The sequence below is a fragment of the Lathyrus oleraceus genome, chromosome 1 (assembly GCF_024323335.1).
Source record: "Lathyrus oleraceus cultivar Zhongwan6 chromosome 1, CAAS_Psat_ZW6_1.0, whole genome shotgun sequence".
Taxonomy (NCBI): domain Eukaryota; kingdom Viridiplantae; phylum Streptophyta; class Magnoliopsida; order Fabales; family Fabaceae; genus Lathyrus; species Lathyrus oleraceus.
The window spans coordinates 305,256,398-305,266,982 of NC_066579.1; positions in this window are offsets into that span (position 1 = coordinate 305,256,398).

Consider the following 10,585-nt stretch of genomic DNA (forward strand, 5'->3'; position numbering starts at 1 on the left):
CTCGATGTTATCCTTGCTGTTATCTTCTGAATCTCATGCCAATGCATTGATAAAATTCTTGAAGACTGCTCATGTGCCTCAGGAAACATCTGTCGATCAGTTCGAAAATTATGTTGCTCACTTGGCTGTTGACAATGGCCTAGGCTTTTCCGATGCTGACCTGACACCAGCGGGAAAGAATCACAATAAAGCCCTGCATATCTCCATTGAGTGTAGGGGAATCACTTTGTCTCATGTGTTGATCGATAATGGCTCTTCCTTGAATGTGCTGCCAACAGCTGTGCTGGATAAGCTGGACTGTAAAAGCATCGAACTGAAACCTGGTGACATTGTGGTACGTGCTTACGATGGTGCGAAGAGTGTTGTCCATGGCGAAGTAGTCCTCCCTATCAAGATAGGACCTCAAGTCTTCAATACTACCTTCCATGTAATGAACATTCGTCCTGCCTATTCCTGCTTACTGGGACGCCCTTGGATTCATGGGTCAGGTGCTGTAGCTTCGTCTCTCCATCAAAAGCTGAGGTATCCCACAGAGGGCAAAATTGTCACCGTGTGTGGAGAAGAAGAGTACATTGTCAGTAGTGTGCATGCCTTCAGATACGTCGAGATGGATGGTGAATTCATTGAGACTCCTTGTCAGTCATTTGAAGTAGTTCCTCCGACCAATCCTGTCCTTAAGCCAACTTCCGGTGTGCCCAAGGTTATTCGGACTCCTCCTGCTATGATTTCCCTGAAGGACGCTCAAGCTGTGGTTGAAGATGGTGGCTGTACTGGCTGGGGTCAACTGATCGACGTACCGTACAAGTCTGACAAATTTGGCCTGGGGTTTAGCTCTGAGAAGGTAGCCAAGAGTCAAATTAATGCTGTAGAAGACGCTGACAGCGATTGCGACCTGGATAGCTGGATTTTCCCAACAATTGGCGACGGACTCAATAATTGGAAGGCTGAAGACACTGTCCCGATTTCCTTTAGTCAGGAGTAATTGTTATTGTCTATTTTGGTGTTGCAAATTTTTGTTTTTTTTACAATTGAACTTCTCCAAGCGTTGTGTCTATGCCCGGGGCACAATAGCTAATTTGTTAAGGGTTTTGTCATTTTCATAAGCATATTCATATTCAATAAATCAATGGACTTTTTGCATTCAAATATTGCGCTCTTTGTCTTTCCTGTCATCTTCCAAATAAGCTATGTTTTCTTACACACACTCACGTAACGAATTGCAGATCCATACCCACTCTGGATCCTGTTGATAATAGTTCTACTACTGTTCATTATGACTTTGAAAATCCGATCTACCAAGCCGAGGATGGAAGTGTGGAAGATTGTGAAGTACCTGGAGAACTTGCCAGACTGTTACTGCAGGAAGAGAGGACTATACAGCCGCACGAGGAGTCAGTTGAGATTGTAAATCTGGGTACCGAAGTAGACAAGAAAGAAGTCAAAATAGGAGCAGGCTTGGAAAACAGTGTCAAAAGAAGGTTGATTCAGATGTTACATGACTATGTAGAGATTTTTGCTTGGTCTTATGAAGACATGCCAGGACTGGATACTGATATAGTAGTACATCGGCTGCCAACGAGGGAAGATTGTCGTCCTGTTAAGCAAAAGGTTCGTCGCATGCGTCCTGAAATGTCTGAGAAAATCAAAGCCGAGGTTATGAAACAATTTGATGCAGGTTTTCTGGCTGTTACTTCTTATCCTCAATGGGTTGCTAATGTGGTACCAGTGCCGAAGAAGGATGGCAAGGTGCGAATGTGTGTAGACTACAGAGATTTGAATAAAGCGAGTCCCAAAGACGACTTTCCACTTCCGCACATTGATGTTCTGGTAGATAACACCGCTCAACACAAGGTATTCTCATTCATGGATGGATTCTCAGGTTATAACCAGATTAAGATGGCGCCTGAGGACATGGAGAAAACTACGTTTGTAACGCAATGGGGCACGTTCTGTTATAAAGTAATGCCGTTTGGTTTAAAGAATGCAGGGGCAACGTACCAGCGTGCTATGGTGGTTTTGTTCCATGATATGATCCATCATGAAATAGAAGTGTATGTGGATGACATGATAGCCAGATCTCATACTGAGGGAGAGCATCTCGATCATTTATACAAACTGTTCGAGAGGTTGAAGAAATACAAGTTGAGGTTGAACCCGAACAAATGCACCTTTGGAGTAAGATCCGGCAAACTCTTGGGCTTTATTGTCAGTGGTAAAGGGATTGAGGTTGACCCGGCTAAGGTGAGGGCTATTCAAGAAATGCCAGTTCCCCGTACAGATAAAGAGGTCAGAGGTTTCTTGGGACGTTTGAATTATATTGCCCGATTTATATCCCACTTGACTGCTACCTGCAAACCCCTCTTCAAACTACTGAGGAAAAATCAAGAGATGAGATGGAATGATGAATGTCAAGAAGCTTTCGACAAAATCAAGGAGTATCTTCAAAAACCTCCCATTCTGATACCACCAGTTGAAGGAAGACCTTTAATCATGTATTTGACCGTGTTAGAAAATTCAATGGGGTGTGTGTTGGGACAACATGACGAGTCTGGCCGAAAAGAGCATGCCATATACTACCTTAGCAAAAAGTTTACCGACTGTGAAACAAGATACTCACTGCTCGAGAAAACTTGTTGTGCTTTGGCCTGGGCTGCTCGCCGACTAAGACAATACATGTTGAATCATACCACTTTATATTTCTAAGATGGATCCTATCAAATACATATTTGAGAAACCTGCCCTCTCCGGAAAAATAGCAAGATGGCAGATGATTTTAACAGAGTATGACATCCAGTATACTACCCAGAAAGCAATCAAAGGAAGCGTGCTAGCCGATCATTTGGCTCATCAAGCGGTGAATGATTACCAATCTATGAATTTTGAGTTCCCGGATGAAGATGTCATGCTTGTTACTGATCAGGAAGAACATGGACCGGATGAAAGACCCGAACTTGGATCCCGATGGACTATGGTTTTCGATGGATCTTCTAATGCATTGGGCAACGGTGTTGGTGTTGTAATTATATCTCCCCGGGGTTGCCATACGCCCTTCACTGCCAGACTATGCTTTGATTGCACCAACAATATGGCTGAGTATGAAGCATGTATTTTGGGACTTAAGGCTGCTATAGACCTGAGAATCAAGTTTTTGAGGGTGTATGGAGACTCGGCCCTAGTAGTCAGTCAGATCAAAGGAGAATGGGACACTAAACATCCGAATCTCATCCCTTATCGAGAGCGGGTGTTAACATTAATCCCATACTTCGAAGAGATTACATTCGAACACATTCCACGAGAAGAGAACCAGTTGGCAGACGCATTGGCTACCATGTCATCTATGTTCAGAGTCAGATGGGGCAGCGAAGCTCCCATGATCACCATTGAACGGTTAGATGAACCAGCGTATTGTTATGAACTTAACGCTGATGGAGTAGAGGAGAAACCTTGGTTCCACGAAGTAAAAAGATATTTGGAAACTCAGGAATACCCTGAAGAGGCATCTATCAATGACAGAAAATTTCTGAGGAAGTTCTCCGCTAAATTCTTTTTGAGTAATGGATTATTATACAAACGTAATCATGATTCGACTTTGCTTCGCTGTGTGGATAAAAAGGAAGCAGAAAAGATTATGGAAGACATGCATGATGGTATTTTTGGGACTCATTCTAGTGGGCATACGATGGCCAAGAAGATTCTGAGATCAGGGTATTATTGGTCTACCATGGAAGCTGATTGCCATCATCACTCCAGAACCTGTCACAAGTGCCAGATATATGCGGATAAAGTACATGTGCCTCCTGCTCCATTGAACGTGTTGACAGCATCTTGGCCCTTTGCAATGTGGGGCATTGATATGATTGGAGAGATTAAACCTACTGCTTCTAACGGGCATCGTTTCATCCTTGTTGCTATTGATTACTTTACAAAATGGGTAGAGGCCGCCTCATTCGCTTCTGTCACCAAGAATGTGGTGGCACGATTCATCAAGAATAATCTCATTTGTCGATATGGCATCCCTGAAAGAATTATTACTGACAATGGTACTAATTTGAACAACAAGATGATTACTGAACTCTGCACGCAGTTCAAAATAAAACACCATAACTCTTCTCCGTACCGGCCAAAGATGAACGGTGCCGTGGAGGCTGCTAATAAGAATATCAAGAAGATCATACAAAAGATGACGGTGACGTACAAAGACTGGCATGAGATGTTACCGTTTGCTCTTCACGGTTATCGCACTTCAGTACGCACTTCGACAGGAGCAACTCCTTTCTCTTTAGTCTACGGAATGGAAGCCGTTTTACCAGTGGAAGTCCAGATTCCCTATCTAAGAATCATAAAAGAGGCGGGCTTAGATGAAGATGAATGGATTCAGACTCGACTCAACCAGATAAACTTGATCGATGAGAAGAGACTTGCGGCTGTGTGTCATGGACAGATATATCAGAAGCGCATGACCCAGGCATTTAACAAAAAGGTCAGGAGACGAGTGTACCAAATCGACGACTTAGTTATCAAGCGTATCATTCTACCACAAGGTGATCCCAGGGGCAAATGGACTCCCACATACGAAGGGCCATTTGTAGTTAAGAAGGTATTCTCCGGTGGCGCCATGATACTTGCTACGATGGATGGTGAAGATTTCCCGCATCCGGTGAACGCGGACATAGTTAAAAAATACTACGCATAAAAGACCCGCTAGGTCGACGTGTCTAGGCAAAAGTAAGGGCATCCCGGCGAGCCAAAAAGGGTTCGGGCAAAAATTAGGGATAAACATATAAAAAATGTACACCCGGCAAGTCGAAAACCTGAAAAGGCGGCTTGGGCAAAAAAGGGTATCCTGGTGGACTGAAAACCTGAAAAGGCGGTCCAGGCAAAAATTAGGGATCAAAGCGTATGACTATGTCCCGTTCTCAGACAGCTTCATCCAAGTTCAAAGGACTGAACAAGCTAATCACTTCTATCCGACAGCAGGAGATGAGAGGCTTGAAGACATAATGGCAGTAGGGGAATTAAAGTCAATAGGACATTTTCGACATAGCTTTCTCTTTGTTTTCTTGACAATTTCCTCTTACTAGGATTTCTGTCTCCTTGTACACAAATTGCCTGTTTATAGGCCCTCTTTCGAAATCAATATAATTTTAGTTTCAAAAAAAAATGCTTTTGTTTTACTTTCTCTGTTTTGTTTGCATAAGCGTCCATTGATTTAATTCGAATTAATATATGCATTTGGATATGATCGATGTTTACCAAAAATGCGTGCATAAAATAGAAATAGCAATTACTACAAGGCTTCAGGATCGAGGAGAAGGTCTAACCATGCTTTCCAATGAATCCGTTGCTAATTCTATTCCCCAGCAAAGCCAGTTATTCCCCAGAAGCAATTGGCATTACTAGACAAATTGGTCATCTCTTCCACCCCCAGCCAGGCTTCTGTTGAACATTTCTACCATCAGACAGAAATCAGGCATCCCCGGCTAAGAAAGGGTCATCGATACCAGTATCTCCCAACCAGAAGATTGAGATTTGTTTTCCCCAGTAGAGTCCTCTAGAAGAACTTTTCAGATGCATAATTCATTCATTACATCATTTCACAGCATACGCATGCATACATCGTTCACAGTTATTTTCGAAAGCATAAAACATCTCATGCATCATGACATGGCATGAAGCTAACTTTATTTTTCAGGTTAATTATTCCCCTGACACAGTCAAAACAAAGGTCCATTCAGACGGACATCCTCATCAATTACGTTCAGGATTCAACTACATCTTTCAGATATACTCCATGTCAACATTCATTCTGACATCCTCCTAACGATGGCATCTATAAGCCCATCCCAGACATTTATTGCAAATACAACATATACAAATACTATCAGATATAGCCTAGCGTACGGTTCATTCTGATTCAGCTCAACATATGACTCTTTCAACTCAGATGCGATCTAACGTACGATCCATTCCGACCTTCAACAACTCCAATACGGTCTAGCATACGACCCATTTGGACCTTCAAGGCCTCAAATGCTACCTAGCGTACGGTACATTCTGAAGTGTAGTCTGGCGTATGACTACCCCCTTTCATCATCAGGTACAGCCTAACGGACGGCTCAGTCTACAACTCAGATACGATCTAGCATACGATCCATTCTGATCCTTCACCCCCAGTAACGATACAGCCTAACGGACGGCTCGTTCCGCAACTCAGATACGATCTAGCGTACGATCCATTCTGATCCTTTATCCCCAGCAGTGTATGACTCATTCGGATTCTTATCTCATTTTGATTCGGCACAACATATTACTCCTCCAACAATACGGTCTCGCGTACGACCCATTCGGATCTTCATTCCTCAGATACTACTTGGCGTACAGTACATCCCGAGGTGTAGTCTAGCGTACGACTACTTTTCGTCAGATATAGCCTAACGGACGACCCATTCTGCAACTCAGATACGATCTAGCGTATGATCCATTCTGATCTGTTATCCCCAGCGGCGTATGACCCATTCTAACTCCCCAGTGAAGTCGACGGCCTAATGAATGACTCACTATACGGTCTAGCGTATGACCCAGTGACACCCATGACTTCAGATATCTTCTAACGTACGACGTACTCTGAAGCTCTCATCATCAAACTTCCTAGATGGCATCTTTAAACCCATCTCCATCAAGACTAACTAATTGACAAGTGCAAATTTTTGGGGCATCCTAAGTGTTCAATAATCTTCCACCTCCAGACCACGAATGGCGTACATACCATTCTGACTCTCTCGGTTCAAGAATATTGAACAGGGGCAGCTGTCATACCCCAAAATTTGCCCATTAATATTTCAAGACATTTTTCAGGGCACTCCGACTCATTTTTATGACACTGATCTTAAAGGAACAAAGGCCCAGCTCACGAGTGGCCCAATCCAGAAAATGGCCCAAACTGGCCTGCTCGCTAGGCGAGCAAATCCTTCGCCTAGCGAACGTTCGCTGCACGCTCGCCTAGCGAACGTTCGCTATACGCTCGCCTAGCGAAGCTGGCAGATAATAGAAAATTTTGGGCTTCACTCTGAGCCCATTAGGTCATGAAAAAAGGCATTATAAATACCACAACTCCAGTCAGAAAAAGGGAGAACGAAAACGGAGAAAGGAGAGCCCTGGCAAGCAAACCCTGATACTCACTGGAGACAAACCCTGAAGGAAAAGCCGGCGGCAGCAAGGTCACTTCCGCTCCATTCGATCCGATCGGCCAATTCAAGGTTACAATTCGATTACAAACAGGTTGGCATTGCTATTACTACCTTATGTTCTTAATTTGCACATGGTATCATGATTGAATTTATGAAACTATCTTAAGTTTTACATATGAATTTAAGTATGTATGAACATCTGAATGTCTAACCACATAATCTCTGTAATGAATGCTATAAGGTGTGAAGCTTGCTGCCATTATATCGTTATTAAAACCGGAATCCGCAGCCGCTCGCTAGCACATCGCTAAGCGAGCATGCAACGAGTGTTCGCTAAGACTTCGCTAGGCGAAGCAGGAGCGAACGCGACAGCAGCCGACTTTTCTGTTCTGACTTTTGCCCACCTGTCATGTTTTTATCATAGCCATGCATTGTTTATCTGACCCTACTGCTGTTTTGGTTTCTTTTGTGGTGTGATTCTCGATTGCACCCTGATTTGGTATTCTGACATGTTTGCTGAGTTTTGCAAAGGTTCACACATCGTCGGGAAAGCTAGCTAGATAGGTATTCCACTTTATTTGTGGGATGCCCTTTGTGGAGTTTCACCCTAAATTACCTAATTAATTTTAATGTATTAATTTTAATGTGGAGATCCACCCTCAATTACTTAGCTGATTTTAATGTATTGATTTTAATGTGGAGATTCATCCTAATTGCCTAATTGATTGTAAAATACGGCCTTTAAATATGTGATCTTGGACCTCTCTTTGCTGCCCTACGGTATTACGGTATAACGGTCGTGTCCCGCGAATGTAGGGATACACTTAGCAAAGACCCTTCGGTTAAATCATCATAAAATAAATCATGGTCCCTCGGATGTTGCCTTCGAAAATACGATTTTGTCCCTCGATGACCCTTCGGTGTAGCCTACGGTTAAATGATGATCGTCCCTTCGAATGCTAAGGTATCCTTACAACTGTTGCCTTCAATGACCTATCGATGACCCTACAATGACCCTTTTACATCCAAAGGATAAACTACTTACTTCTCAATAGTAAGGACAGTTTTACCCTCATAAGGATAGGAAATGCCCATAACGACCTTAGGAAGGTATAACTCTCAATTACTGGATCATAACCTAAAACCTTTTCCACCCCTCACACTTTGCAAGTCCTAGAAAATCACCACTTGGTATACATTCATACTAGAATCATTACCAAGTTATATTTTTCTAAACTGTTTTTCAAAATCAAACGAGATAAATACTTTGTATACATTCATACGAGAATCATTACAAAGTTAAACTCTCTTTTCGAAACATTTTTAAACAATTCACCAACACTTTTCAGACAAAAATATAAGTGATCCAGCAATTAAGAGCCCATGGATAACCATGGATACAAAGGGTGCTAATACCTTCCCTTTGTATAATGTACCTCCCGAACCCAAAATCTATTGAGGTCTTTCCTGTTCTTTTCCACCTTTCCTTATTGGATAAAAGAAAAGTCGGTGGCGACTCTTGCTATCCGCGACATTGCGATAAAAAGCAAAATACCCCAAGTCAGTTCACCGTATGACAGTGCAGATCTCTTGTGATGATCAAAACCTTTGATGCAGATCCACAGAGCGATCACGAACGTTGAACGATGACAACGTCTCTACTCAGTCCACACGAACGGATTCCTTCAATCTCAGTGCTAGCTGGTACGAATGAAGGCTTTGAGAGAGAGAGAGAGAGAGAGAAAGAGAGAGAGAGAGAAAACGAAAATAAAGCAACCACAATTCATGCTTCTGCACAAGGGTTCTATTTATAGAACCACTTGTGTGGGCTTCAAGCTAAAAGCCCACTTAAGTGTATTTTGACCCATATCTTATAATATGCCCAAAATCACTTAAGGCCATGGTACCTTACCATATTTCGTATTCTACTTAAGTACACCGTACCTTACGATGTTCTATAATCCACTTAAGGGCACCGTACCTTACGGTATTCCTTAGTTACTCTATCTCTCATCAATCCGTCCTTTGTGTGTGACCCTGTAGGTTTTCGTGACGTTGACAATTATATTAAATCACACATTTAACATAATAAACAGTGAGCGGTATCTAGCAACACATCACTGCTACCCAAGACACGAAAATGTCAAGTGATCTGACAATTCCTTCTGTGATAATACTTATGTGTATAATTACCCTTTTGCCCTTATGTCTATATTGAACACAAGGCATAGACCGTGTCATCCTTGTCCAGTTCAATATTGGGCCCATAGACATTTATCCTGTTACGGAGGATGGGCAAATTCCATCTAGGTCACTCATGTCCCTTAGCATGCTTCGTGGAGTACCCATCAACTGTCTTTATGGTTATCCAGTTACGGACAATGTTGGATCAGCAATAAAGCACTCGACTCTACATCTAGGGTCCATAGTGGTTTCAGGTCGAAGAGTGGTGTCGCAACCTGAAAAATCAGTGCGAAAAAACACCCGGCGAAAGAGGAATGACAGAAGAGTCGCCACCGTGCGTTATTTATCCCAAAGGAGGGAAAGGAAACGCTCGAAGTAAACCTGGAGAAAGGAAAGGAAAAGACAAGGTCTCGCAACCAAATCTTGGGTTCGGGAGTCGATTATGCGAAGGGAAGGTATTAGCACCCTTATGCATCCGTAGTACTCTACGGGATCCACTCTTGTTGTTCTTGTCTAAAGGGTGTGTGTTTATCTAATGTACTATTTACTAAAAGAAGGGGTCAAAGAAAATGACTCGCACGGATGTCGCATCCACTGCATACGTATCTCATCTAAATATGAGAATCAGAGTCTTCGTAGCTCGGTTACCTAGGGGTTAAGGGTAAGTGTGCTCGCTAAGACATCGCGTCTTATGCCTACGTATCTCATCTGGAATGAGAATCAGAGCAAAACGTAGTTCAGCTACATAGGGGTTTCCATCTGAACATGGACTTACAAAGGAGGACACCAGTTGTGTCAAAGGAGAGTGGGCAATGTGTTCACGTCCTAGCAGTAGGTGTCGCAGCTCGCTGAATCGAGTCTTAGGCAGTTATCTCTTTGCAATAGGACGGATTGACATGCCACAGGATCGGAGACGCACGAAAGGTCTAAAAATGGGGAAGCTCTGCCCTAGAGTTGTCATGCAATATGTACTTAAGTGTTAGGATTTACAAATGGGAATATCTACCTAATGTTAGCATGCAAAGAATATGAGAATTCTACCTATGTTATCATACAAAAGAATAAAGGAATCCTACCTATGTTATCATACAAAAGGATATGGGAATCCTACCTATGTTATCATACAAAGGGATATATCTAATGGGTGCTACCTAATCGGAACAAGAATTGACGAGTGGAGCAAGGAGAGGTGCTAGGAATAAGGGTAGATGGCG